Source organism: Sciurus carolinensis, chromosome 19 (genome assembly GCF_902686445.1).
Source record: "Sciurus carolinensis chromosome 19, mSciCar1.2, whole genome shotgun sequence".
NCBI lineage: Eukaryota > Metazoa > Chordata > Mammalia > Rodentia > Sciuridae > Sciurus > Sciurus carolinensis.
In genome coordinates this window covers 846,862-857,867 of record NC_062231.1, presented here as the reverse complement: position 1 = coordinate 857,867, position 11,006 = coordinate 846,862, and the positions used below count along the sequence as shown (strand labels likewise).

At 38.2% G+C, this 11,006-nt stretch overlaps 1 pseudogene; it reads right to left on the bottom strand.

Annotated features, from left to right (window-relative positions):
• Nucleotides 1-3,708: 3,708 nt before the first annotated feature.
• On the bottom strand, nucleotides 3,709-4,056 carry LOC124971239 (40S ribosomal protein S26-like; annotated as a pseudogene).
• Between the last annotated feature and the right edge of the window lie 6,950 nt (nucleotides 4,057-11,006).

Here is an 11,006-nt window from a genome sequence, read left to right as displayed (position 1 = left end):
TTCTGTGTCTATTTATTGTGTTTTATTTTTTCATCTCCTTTATAGTCATCAATTGCCATATCCCTTCTGATTTTGTTCTTTTTACATTTTGAATATTTTTACTTTTTGAAACCTTCCTACCAGTTTCTTTGTACTTAAGGAGCTGCATTTTTATAATCTTTAAAACTACTTAATTTATTTAATTCTCACCCCACCATTCATTTGTTTCAGTTATCAGGACTTTTGATGCGGTAGCCAACACCTGATGTTTAACACAATATCTAGTTCATAATTATTTAGTTTTGCTGCTTTCCATTGCCAAAACCTGCCATTCCTGTTTTTGTGGTAGTATTGTAATCAGGGTAATGTATGTAATCAGAGTCACCAGATATTCATTTTTATGTTGCATATTATTTACTACTATTGTTACTTTCACTTGTTTTCCCACTTTTCTGAGGTGTTGGGAATCTACTGGAACACTACAAGATAATGGGGAAGAAATTCTGTTCCTGAGCTATGCCTGCAACACAACCAAGAGTCAGTACAACTTGCTTCATGCTCCATTACACAAAATAACATGAACAATATCTCAATTTGATGAGCAGGAGTAAAAAAATCCCAAATCTGTGACCAGTCCCCAAGTACAAAGGACTAGAAGTGACCCTCAGGTCCCACACAGGGACATCTTCTGTTACAGCAAAACTGGAGAATTAGCACAAGATTATGGATATCACATGTATAAGGGGTCTTAGTTGAGATGACTCCCATACCCCTTCAGAATACACAGAGTTGTTAATTCTAAGAGAACAATTGTGCAGGTTTTATTGCACATTTATTGCTCTATAAAAACAACTATCTGATCCAAAAGAAGGACTCCACCCTTATGAGACCTACAGGGAAAGTGGGACCCTCAAGCTCTGACACAATACAAAATATATCAAAGTATGCTAATCACCATCAAAGAACTAGCAGAAAAATTGTACTCCAAAACCCACTTGTAAGTATATTGAAAAATTCACAAAAACCTGGTATCAGAGAACATTTTTTCCAAGAGAAAAAGACCCTAAAAAGACCCACACTTGAATGGAAAGAAAATCCATCCCAACAGGTGCACAAAATCCAACACAGAAATGTGAATAATATAAAAAATAAAAAAACAAGGTAACATAAAGCTCATAACTTAACAGCAATTGACTCCAAAGATATGGAGGTGGATGAAATGTCAGCTATAGAAATCAACAAAATGCATATATCTCTTACAAATAATTCAAAGTAATGATTAGAAAAGTAAGCAACAAATTGAAAGCACAGAAAAACAACAGAATGAAGTAAGGAAGTCAGTACAGGACATGAATGAGAAATTCAGTGAAGAGATAGAGATATTGCAAAAGAACAAAACAGGTCTTGGAAATGATAGGCACAATAAATTAAATAAAATGTTCAGATTAATGTCTCCCTAATAGAGTAATCCATGAAGAAGAAAGAACCTCAGAGCTGAAAGACAAAATGATTGCCTCGAACTTCATACAGTATTAATGAAAAGAAAATAAGTGACCGTGACTGGCAAATGTCCAAGAACTTTGGAACAACATGAAGAGGTCAAATTTAAGAATCATAGGAATTAAAAAGGTCGTGAGATGCTGGATAATGGCATTGATAACCTGTAGAGCAGGGCCTGGTTGTGCATGCTTTAACCCCAGAAGCTCAGGAAGCTGAGGCAGGAGGATCATAAGTTCAAACTAATCTCAGCAACTTAGGGAGACCCTGTCTCTAAATAATATATAACAAAGGACTGGGGATGTAGCTCCATGGTTAAGTGCCCCTGGGTTCAATCCCTGCTACCAAAAACAAATGGAAAAACAAAAGAATTCTATCAGAACTCTCAGTAGGCAAGATTAAAAAATGACTTCTGTATAACATGCAATAAACAAAATGTTTAACCTACAGAAAAAATAGAATTTTAAAAGCCCCAAGAGAAAAATATCATGATTTCTCAGTATAAATTCAAAAATTCAAGTATTCTGAAAGAAAATAACTGTCAACCATTAGGAACATGGTTAACATAATCACATAAAAGAAACTACATGATTAAAGACTCAGATAGACTTCAGTACAATAATACTAAGTGATTTAAACATGTCTCTCACCAATGGATAGGGCACCCCAACATAAACCCAGCAAAGACTCTTCAGACCTAAAAAATTATAATTCAAATGTACTTAACATACTTCTATTGAATATTTTATCCAATAAGATCTGAATTCACTTTCTTAACTGCTCCTGAAATAGATCATAGATTATGGCAGAAAGCAATTTTAGCAAATATTAATTTTTTTAAAAAAGGGATATAGTTTCCTGCATCTTATCTACTCATAATAGAATGAAATTAGAAATTAATAGCAAAAAAGTTAGAAATAAAAAGCTCCACAGAAACTATGTAAAAAATATGAAAAATTAAAAAGTACACTTTTCAATGATGAAAGGGAAATACAAAAAAATTAGAAAAATTTAAAAAATTATTAGAATCAAAGAAGAATGGTGATAAAACATCAGAACATCTTGGACACTATGAAGGCAGTTCTAAGATAGAAATTTATAGCTTTCGTGCTTACATAAGAAAATCAGAAAGATCCCAAATAAACAATCTAATGATGCATCACAAGTCCCTTTTAAAACAAGAACAAACCAATCCTGAAACCAGTAAGAGGAAGGAAATAATAAAGATTGGAGACAAAATCTATGAAAACAGATAATAAAAGAGTGCAAAGCCTCAGTGGAATTAAGAGTTGGTTCTTCAAAAAGATAAACAAAAGAGATAAATCCTTAGCCGAACTAACGAAAAGAAAAAGAGAGATAACTCAAAAAACTTGAAGATAAAATAGAAAAAAAATCACCACAGACATCATAAGAATCCAGGGGTCCATTAGAACATGAACTCAGACAGTTCACTATGTCAACCTAGTGGTGGGGTTAGGACTGTTCTATAGGTTAATTATTCATCTGTAAGCAAACCTTACGAAGGTTCCCATTCCTCCCTGTTAACCAAAGAGCAGGACACTTTCTATTTCAGATCTCAGTGTGTGCCGTCCTGTCAGACCTTGGACAGATTTCTCCACCATTTCCATCATCTGGAATAGAGGAAAACTTAATAAAATGGTTGAAATCATAAAGTGTAAAATGATCACCTATGGCAGACACTGTTCCAAGCACTTTCCAAACCTTCCTCTGTACAGTTCAATGCAATAGAATTTGTTCACTTGATTTACACTTGAAGTTTAACTGGAGCATGAAGGGTGAGTGAAGCACTTGGTTTGCTCACACCACCATTAAGTTATATTAACATGATCAAGCTTCCTCTAGAGCCCCAAAGTCTTCTACAGCTGTCCAGCTTGTTGCATTGCTTCAAACCAGGAGCAGGATAGGTGCTTGGGTTATCTAGAGTCACATCAAGGGGCAGGTGGGAAGATTTGTTTCTCACAGCTCCCTATCATCTATGGAGATGCATAATTATATTGGAGACAGGGAGACAAGGATTAAAACTCTGCCCTCCATCTGAGAAATGAACTCTTGCCTCCCTCTTGGCCAGTGTAACCATAGGATGTAGACATAGGATGATGAGACAAGAACTTGAGTCAGTAAGCTTGATTTAAAAATTTTTTTTGAATTATAATTTTCATTTCATTTTTTTCCAGAAGATAGCTTTTATTCACTCATTAAAGACCCGGATCCTTACATAGGCATTGGTGGAGGTTTTGGGGCAGCACCAGCAGGTCTAAAACCAGGTGGGTGTGTTCAGTCCTTCCTGGCTTCACGCAATGGATTCCTGACCACCTTGCTGGGAATACCACAACTCACACAGTAATGCAGCTTTATATAGAGCTTGGGAAGAACATAATAGTGGAGAACACTTGCTTCAGAAATGTCCTTGAGGGCTGCAGCCTCTATGATGTTTCAAACGATTACCTTCTTAATGGCCTTGTCCTTGGGCATGCACTTGGCACAGTTCATGCAACAAATAGGCTGCACGTGGTCATGGCCCTTTGTGTCACCACCATTATTCCTTCTTTTTTTGGTCATCTTGGAAGCAAAGACCAGTGACGATTTTAAACTTCTTAATCTCGAGTATTTGGGGAACACATTTCTTCATCAATAAAGCTATATTTCATTTTGGTCATGAGTTTCAGATTGCAGAGCAATTTTTTATAAGAGAATTTTAATTATACATAGCATTTGTGTTCTTTTTGACAAAATTATTCATACAAGGATTTTGATTTTAATCACAATTTCCTGTTCTTCCCTTCCTCTTCCCCCTCCTCCTTTTCTGCCTCCTCTACTCATCCCCCTTTCATCCCTTTATTTATATATTTTTGTTGGTACTTTCTGTATATACATAAATATGAAATTTGCTTTGGAACATTTATATATGTATATAACATGATTTGGTTAAATTCATCTTTGTTTCCTTTACCATCCCTATTCTCTCCCTCTCAGTCCCCTACATCTATTTCACTGATGTTCCCTGTATTTTTGTGATCTCTGATTCCCTCCACCTGCCTCCTTTCCCTTACTTTGCTCTAGCTTCCAAGCATGAGAGAAAACATTCAACACTTAATTTTCTGAGTCTGGCTTATTTCACTTGGATGATTTTCCCCATTTACATTCATTTACCAGCAAATGCCATTATTTTATTCTAAGTTATAACTAAGTAAAACTCCATTGTGTATATATATATCACCTTTTCTTGATCCATTCATCTATTGAAAGGCATATGGGTTTATTCCATAATTTGGCTTTCGTAAATTGTGCTGCTTTAAACATTGTAGTAGTTGCAGAACAAGTTTTTTTGTGCTTTTTAATTTTTATTTAAATTTTTATTTTTACAGACTGCATTTGATTCATTGTATACAAATGGGGTGTAACTTTTTCATTTCTATTGTTGAACACAATGTAGATTAACACCATTCATGTAATCATACATATATATAAGGTAATAGTCTCTGTTTCATTCTATCTTTCCTTCCCCCACCCCCTCCCACCCCATTTTCCTCTACACCATCCTGCAGAACAAGTTTTACACTTTCCCAATAGTCTGATTGCATTGTTTTCTCAAATATATGGGGCACATGGGGCAGTGGTTTCCAGGTATGCAATAGCTTTATTTAGGAAGATTAAATTTTAAAAAAGCATAGGCACACCTGAGGTCAACTGTATAACAGCTCCAGGGCAGAGCCCAGGTCTCAGAATTTTTTAAACTCTCCCCACCTGATTCCATCATGCACACAGAGTAAAAACCACAGCTCTGTAGAGGAGATTTTTAGTGTGGTCTCCTACAGCATTAGCATCACCTGTGATTATGTTAGAAATGTACATTATCCGGCATTGTTCAAGACCAACTAAGTCAAACCTTCATGTGGGACCAGTAATTTGTGTTTACAAGTCTTCCAGGGGATTCTCATGTGGGCTGAAAAACTCCCATAAAGGCACAAAGTTTTGATCATGGAAATAATCAAATAGAACATTTTATCTGTCTGACCCTTGTACTCTAGAAAGAAGAGGGAGAGTTGAACATCTTCCTACTAAGTTCTTGTCAGAGTCTGACCTAGAACCTGGGTTTGCCTGTCTATCACCAGTCCTCTGTTCCCTGTTGTCCTATCTACTCTTGGCCAACCCTATGGTAGATGGCCCAGGAGGATAACCACAACAAATGACTTAAAATAGAAATTTATTGTCTCACAGAGCTGAAGTCTAGAAGTCTTAGGTCAAGGAATGAACCAGGCTAGGTTTCCTCTGAAGGGGCAATTCCAGACCTCTTTCACAGCACCTGGCAGGTGGGGAACATAACCTCACCCTTCACAAGGAATGCTCCCTGTACCCATGAATATGTCTAATTTCTCCCTTTTACTAAGACACCAGTCACATTGGATTAGGGGCCCACTCAACTCCAGTAGGACCTCATCTTAATTAACGGCATCTACAATGACCTTATTTCCAATGAAGTGTATGTTCTGAGGTATTAGGGCAGTAGGACTTCAAATGTGATTTGGGGGGTAGAAAAGTAAAATCCATAATAACTTTCATGAATCTGGGCTCTAGGACTTAGAAGTCCTCAGAGCTAGTTTTCACTCTCTGGAAGCTGTCACATAATGTCCAGCTACTGTGTGGGACACTTCCTCAGTCCCACAGGATAGAAAGAGTGGCAGAACCACCCCATTCCCAGCCATTCTAGCTGAGGCCTCAGACATGGGTACAGCCAGCTTGGGTTGCCCCAGCCAGCTCCACATTGAGAGGGTGAGCCACCACCACATCATGCCAAAATTTCAAAATGATGAACAACAACAATAAAAATGGCTGTTTTAAGTCAATAATCTTTGGAGTAGTTTTTAATATAGTAATAAATAATTGCAACATGTGTGAACCTTCATGATTAAGGTTCAATTTCTGCCACTGGAAACCCTTCATCAAAGTCCAAGACCTGCCTACATTTTAGACAAAATACTGGGGTCTCACTGCCAGAGGAGTGGCTGGAAATGAGAACAGAAACCCTGCTTGAGGAATATGGGCTCTGGTGTAAGAAGGCACAAGATGGGGACTGAGTGCAGTTGGGCTTGAAGCCAGAGCTTAGTCATACAGAGCCAATCATGTGGACTGCATGATGCTGGATCCTTGGGGGTAAGAGGAGAAATGGAAACAGTGAGGGGCTTCAAATAGGGAGAAAATTGTAGTAATCAACATTGAGAACAGTGTCTTCAAAAGAATTTAATTTTGGCTAAATAAAGGGCTGCAGAGAAGCATAGTGATTACTTAGAAAAGGAGCAGAGGAAAATTAAAGCAGAAAGGTGATAAGAGAAGGTGTTTGAACAAAAACTCTCCCTTTCCTCCTTTGTGGTGGGTTATGGTCATAATTGAGTAGTCCTCATTAATACCACTGATTGCTGACTGTGGTATGGTTTGGATCTAGAATTCCCCCTAGTGTCTCATGTGCTAGGGGGAGGGGTCTTTGGAAGTGTTCAGATTAAAAGGTCTCTGATCCAGTGCATAAATATAGTGGTGACTGAAAGAACCATCAGAGGTGGGACCTAACTAAGGGAGCAGGAACTGGGGGCACACCCCGTAAGGGTCAATCTTCTCTACAGACACTTTCTCTGTCTTTCTGCTTTCTGATACCATGAGCTGAGCAGCTCTCTTCTGCCATGACTTTCTACCAAGATGTTCTGCCTCATCTCAGACCCAGAGTAATAGAATAAGCTCACCAGGTACCAACACCTGTGAAATTATGAGTCAGAGTAAGCCTTTGTTCCTCCAAGTTGTCATAGTCAGGCATTTTGGTCATGCTGACAAAAAGTTGACTAATGTACCAGTGCTGCTCTATTCATTCACTCTGGGTTACTCCTCACAGTTCTGATATAGGTACTATTGTTCTCTTCTCTGTTTATTTATTTTTCTTTCATTAGCGCTTTATAATTATACATGATAATTGGGTTATTTGTTAAAATCATATGTACATGGAATTTTATTTACTCCTTTCCAGTCCCTGCTGTCTCTTCCTTTTCATCCAACTATCCCCTTTCCTGTATTTTACTGAGCTGCCTTTCACTCATTTATTTATTTTTGACTGGCACTTAATAGACATACAAAAAGGTGAAATATGCTGTGATATATTTATATATGCACATACTATGATTGTGTAAAACTCCAGCATCAGACAGCAAAATAAACTCAGAGACACAATGAGTCAAAAACTTTACATATAATATAAGAAATAATATGTGAAAGACATAAAAGTTGGCTGCTGGTGGTGGTGCCACCAACCCACCACTGAGGGAAGGAGGGATACAAAGAGGAAAGCATGGCAAATAAAATTGGCTTGGAGGAAATTGTGAAATAGATAGGGAGGTTGACATTAGCTAACCAAGTGTTGGTGGAGTGAGTTGTTGAGTGAAAAGTGATTAAAGTCAATTGACAAAGGGCAAAGAACCAACCCAAATCAATGCTGGGGTGGTAGAAACCATTTCTGAGTGGCAGAGTGGCAGCAAGCAGAAGCTGCAGATTGAGAAATCATAGAGGAATTTGCCAGCCTGACAAAGCAGTCACCTATTTGAGACCCAGAGTATATCTGGACCAGCATGACTGAAAAAGGTATGGAGAGGACTGTGCCCAGGGCAATAAAGGCTGGGGAGACCAAAGAGAAAGAGATGCCTTTGTGGCTGGCATCCCATGTGAGCATCAGGGATGGTAAGATGGTTACCACTGTACTCCAGATCAGATTATGGGTAATCCACAGCAATGTAGATGTGGTATCTGAAGGTCATCAAGGTTGGGACTCCTCACCCTGAGTGGAAATTTCAGGAGGTCTACAAATCCCAAACATTAAGCAGAGATTGGCATCTCCCCAGCAACAGGGGGCTGGGGACCAAATCTCAAATATCCACTGTCAGAGTTCAAAGGTTCAGTCAAGACCAAATTTCAGCTATGGAAACTTCTACAAGTTTCACTGAAGGAATGCCCCAATTGTCAGCACATCCTAGTCTCTCCCATTCTACAGGGGCTTACAGGAACCTGAGAACTACTACTATCAGTTTTGACTCCTGGTTATGATGACAGGCAGCTTGTGAAGAACAAAAGACATAGTACTTAACCCCCAACTCTGAGTTCAGGTTATAGAGCCCCCACAATAAGTCCCAAAGAATGGCACATCAGTATAAACAGTAGATACCCATCCTCAACAGTTTTGACCATGACAGTGGAAGAACTTCTTTTCCTTTTCTCATTAACATTTTTTTAAGGTTCTCCCCCTTTCTTTGTTTTTTGATTTTTAATTTTATCTTTATTTTTATTCTATTTTAATTTGCTTTATTTTTTTTTTCATTTTGCAGGATTGTGTGTATATGCCTGGGTCTGTGTGTATGAGTTCCTGCATGTGTGGATTGTTTATGTACATATATGTATGTACATATATAGTGTATGTATATATAGTGTATAAATAAATATATATTCATATATATTTATATTAAGATATTATATTACATGTGTATTCATATACTTTTTTTTTTTTTTTTTTTTTTGGTGCTGGGGATTGAACCCAGGGCCTTGTGCCTGTGGAGCAAATACTCTACCAACTGAGCTATATCCCCAGCCCCTTTTCTTTCATTTTAATTACTTTCTTCTGAAGTCATTTATTGCTTATTCTTGTTTTCATTTTGAAGGGGCAAAATTTTTTTCTTCTTTTGTTTTGGGGGGATGCCAGGGATTGAACTCAGGGGCACTGAACCACTGAGCCAGATCCCCAGCCCTATTTTGTATTTTATTTAGAGACAGGGTCTCATTGAGTTGCTTAGCACCTCACTTTTACTGAGACTAGCCTCCTGTGCCTCTGGGATTATAGGCATGCACTACTGCACCAGGCAGGTGGGACAATATTTTACATGACTTTGTTTTGTTCTTTTACTCTGTTTGTTCCTTAGTTTCTTTCTTCTTATTATCCCTTCTTCATTCCCTTCCCCTACATAACCACATGTTTCTGTTCCCTCTCTCTCTTTATTTAACTATTTATAGTTATTCTTTTACTCCTCCATCTTAAAAGCCATCATCATCTCCCTATCTCCTGCTTCCCCTCTATTAACTTTTTAATTACTTCAAACATTCTCTTACCCTTCTACAATATTTTCTCTTCACTTAAGGAACCCTAATTCCACTATCTGTTAGAATTATATAGTTTATGTAATTCCAATCCCATTCATGTTTTCATTATTAATACAGTAGATGACATAGCAGACCCTGCTGGATAATGGCTGATCTAGTTCATAGTTGCTTATTGTTGTCACTGATGTTAAATCTTGACTCCAACATCCCTCTACAGATAAAAATTAGTGTTATAGATGTCAAAGTACATACCAGACATTTATTTCAGGGCTGCATATGCATTGTTAGTATTATTGCTATCCCTCTAAACAGAGCTGCAACATGACACTTCAAGCTCACAGAGGAGAGGTCATGCTGATGAGCCAAACTTACAACTCAACCAAGTAATAGTGAGCCTCACTCCACACACACATTAGCCCTCTTAAGCCACAATGATATTTTACATAGATTAGGGGAGAGAATCCCCCAAACCAATGACCAGGCCCCAAGTATGAACAAGTAGATGGGACCTCATGTCCCACTCCAGGTCATTTATTCATACAGTAAAAACAGAAAGAACTCCCTAGAACAAAAGATACATTCACACGTGTAAGAACATGTGTATAAAAGAGGGAGAGGGAGAGGCATCCAACACCACTGATGTGCAAGTTCAAGACCTCTGAAAACATGAAGAAGCAGGCAGACAATTCTCCCAAAAAAATTCACAATCCCCCCAAAAAGGAACCTACACACATGGAAGGAGATAAAATTCCAGGGAAGGACTATTTAAAAAGTGATTATTAAAATGTTTAATGAACCAAAGAAGATATAAGGAACAAATTAAGATAGCAAATACAGGAGATGAAGGACCATTTCAGTAAAGTGATATTGAAAATAAAAAAGAACACCTGGAAATGAAAGACAAAATTAATCAAATGAAAATTTACTTGAAAGTATCATTAACAAATTACATTCTGTAGAAAACAGAATTTCAGGTCTTGAAAACAGGTTATACAAACTCAGATATTCAGTATGCAATGAAGGGAAACATATAAAAGTGTTGGGGTACTGCAGACCCCACCCTAGCCTGGCACTGAGCCGGGGCGACCTGGTTTGCAAAGCCTGGCACTAAGCCAGGGCAACCTGGTTTGCAACATCAAGGACTTCAGTGAGGAACCTGGCACTAAGCCGGGGCAACCTGGTTTGCAACATCAAGGACTTCAGTGCGGAACCTGGCACTAAGCCGGGGCAACCTGGTTTGCAACAAACAGCTGACAAGGACTTCCACACTGGCACTGAGCCGGGGCCCCTGGTTTGCAACAAACAGTTGACACTGCTTAAGGAAATCGTTCTGATTGGATGAGGTGACTCGTGCTCGCTGCGTGCTCTCTTGATACCCCTATTGTGTT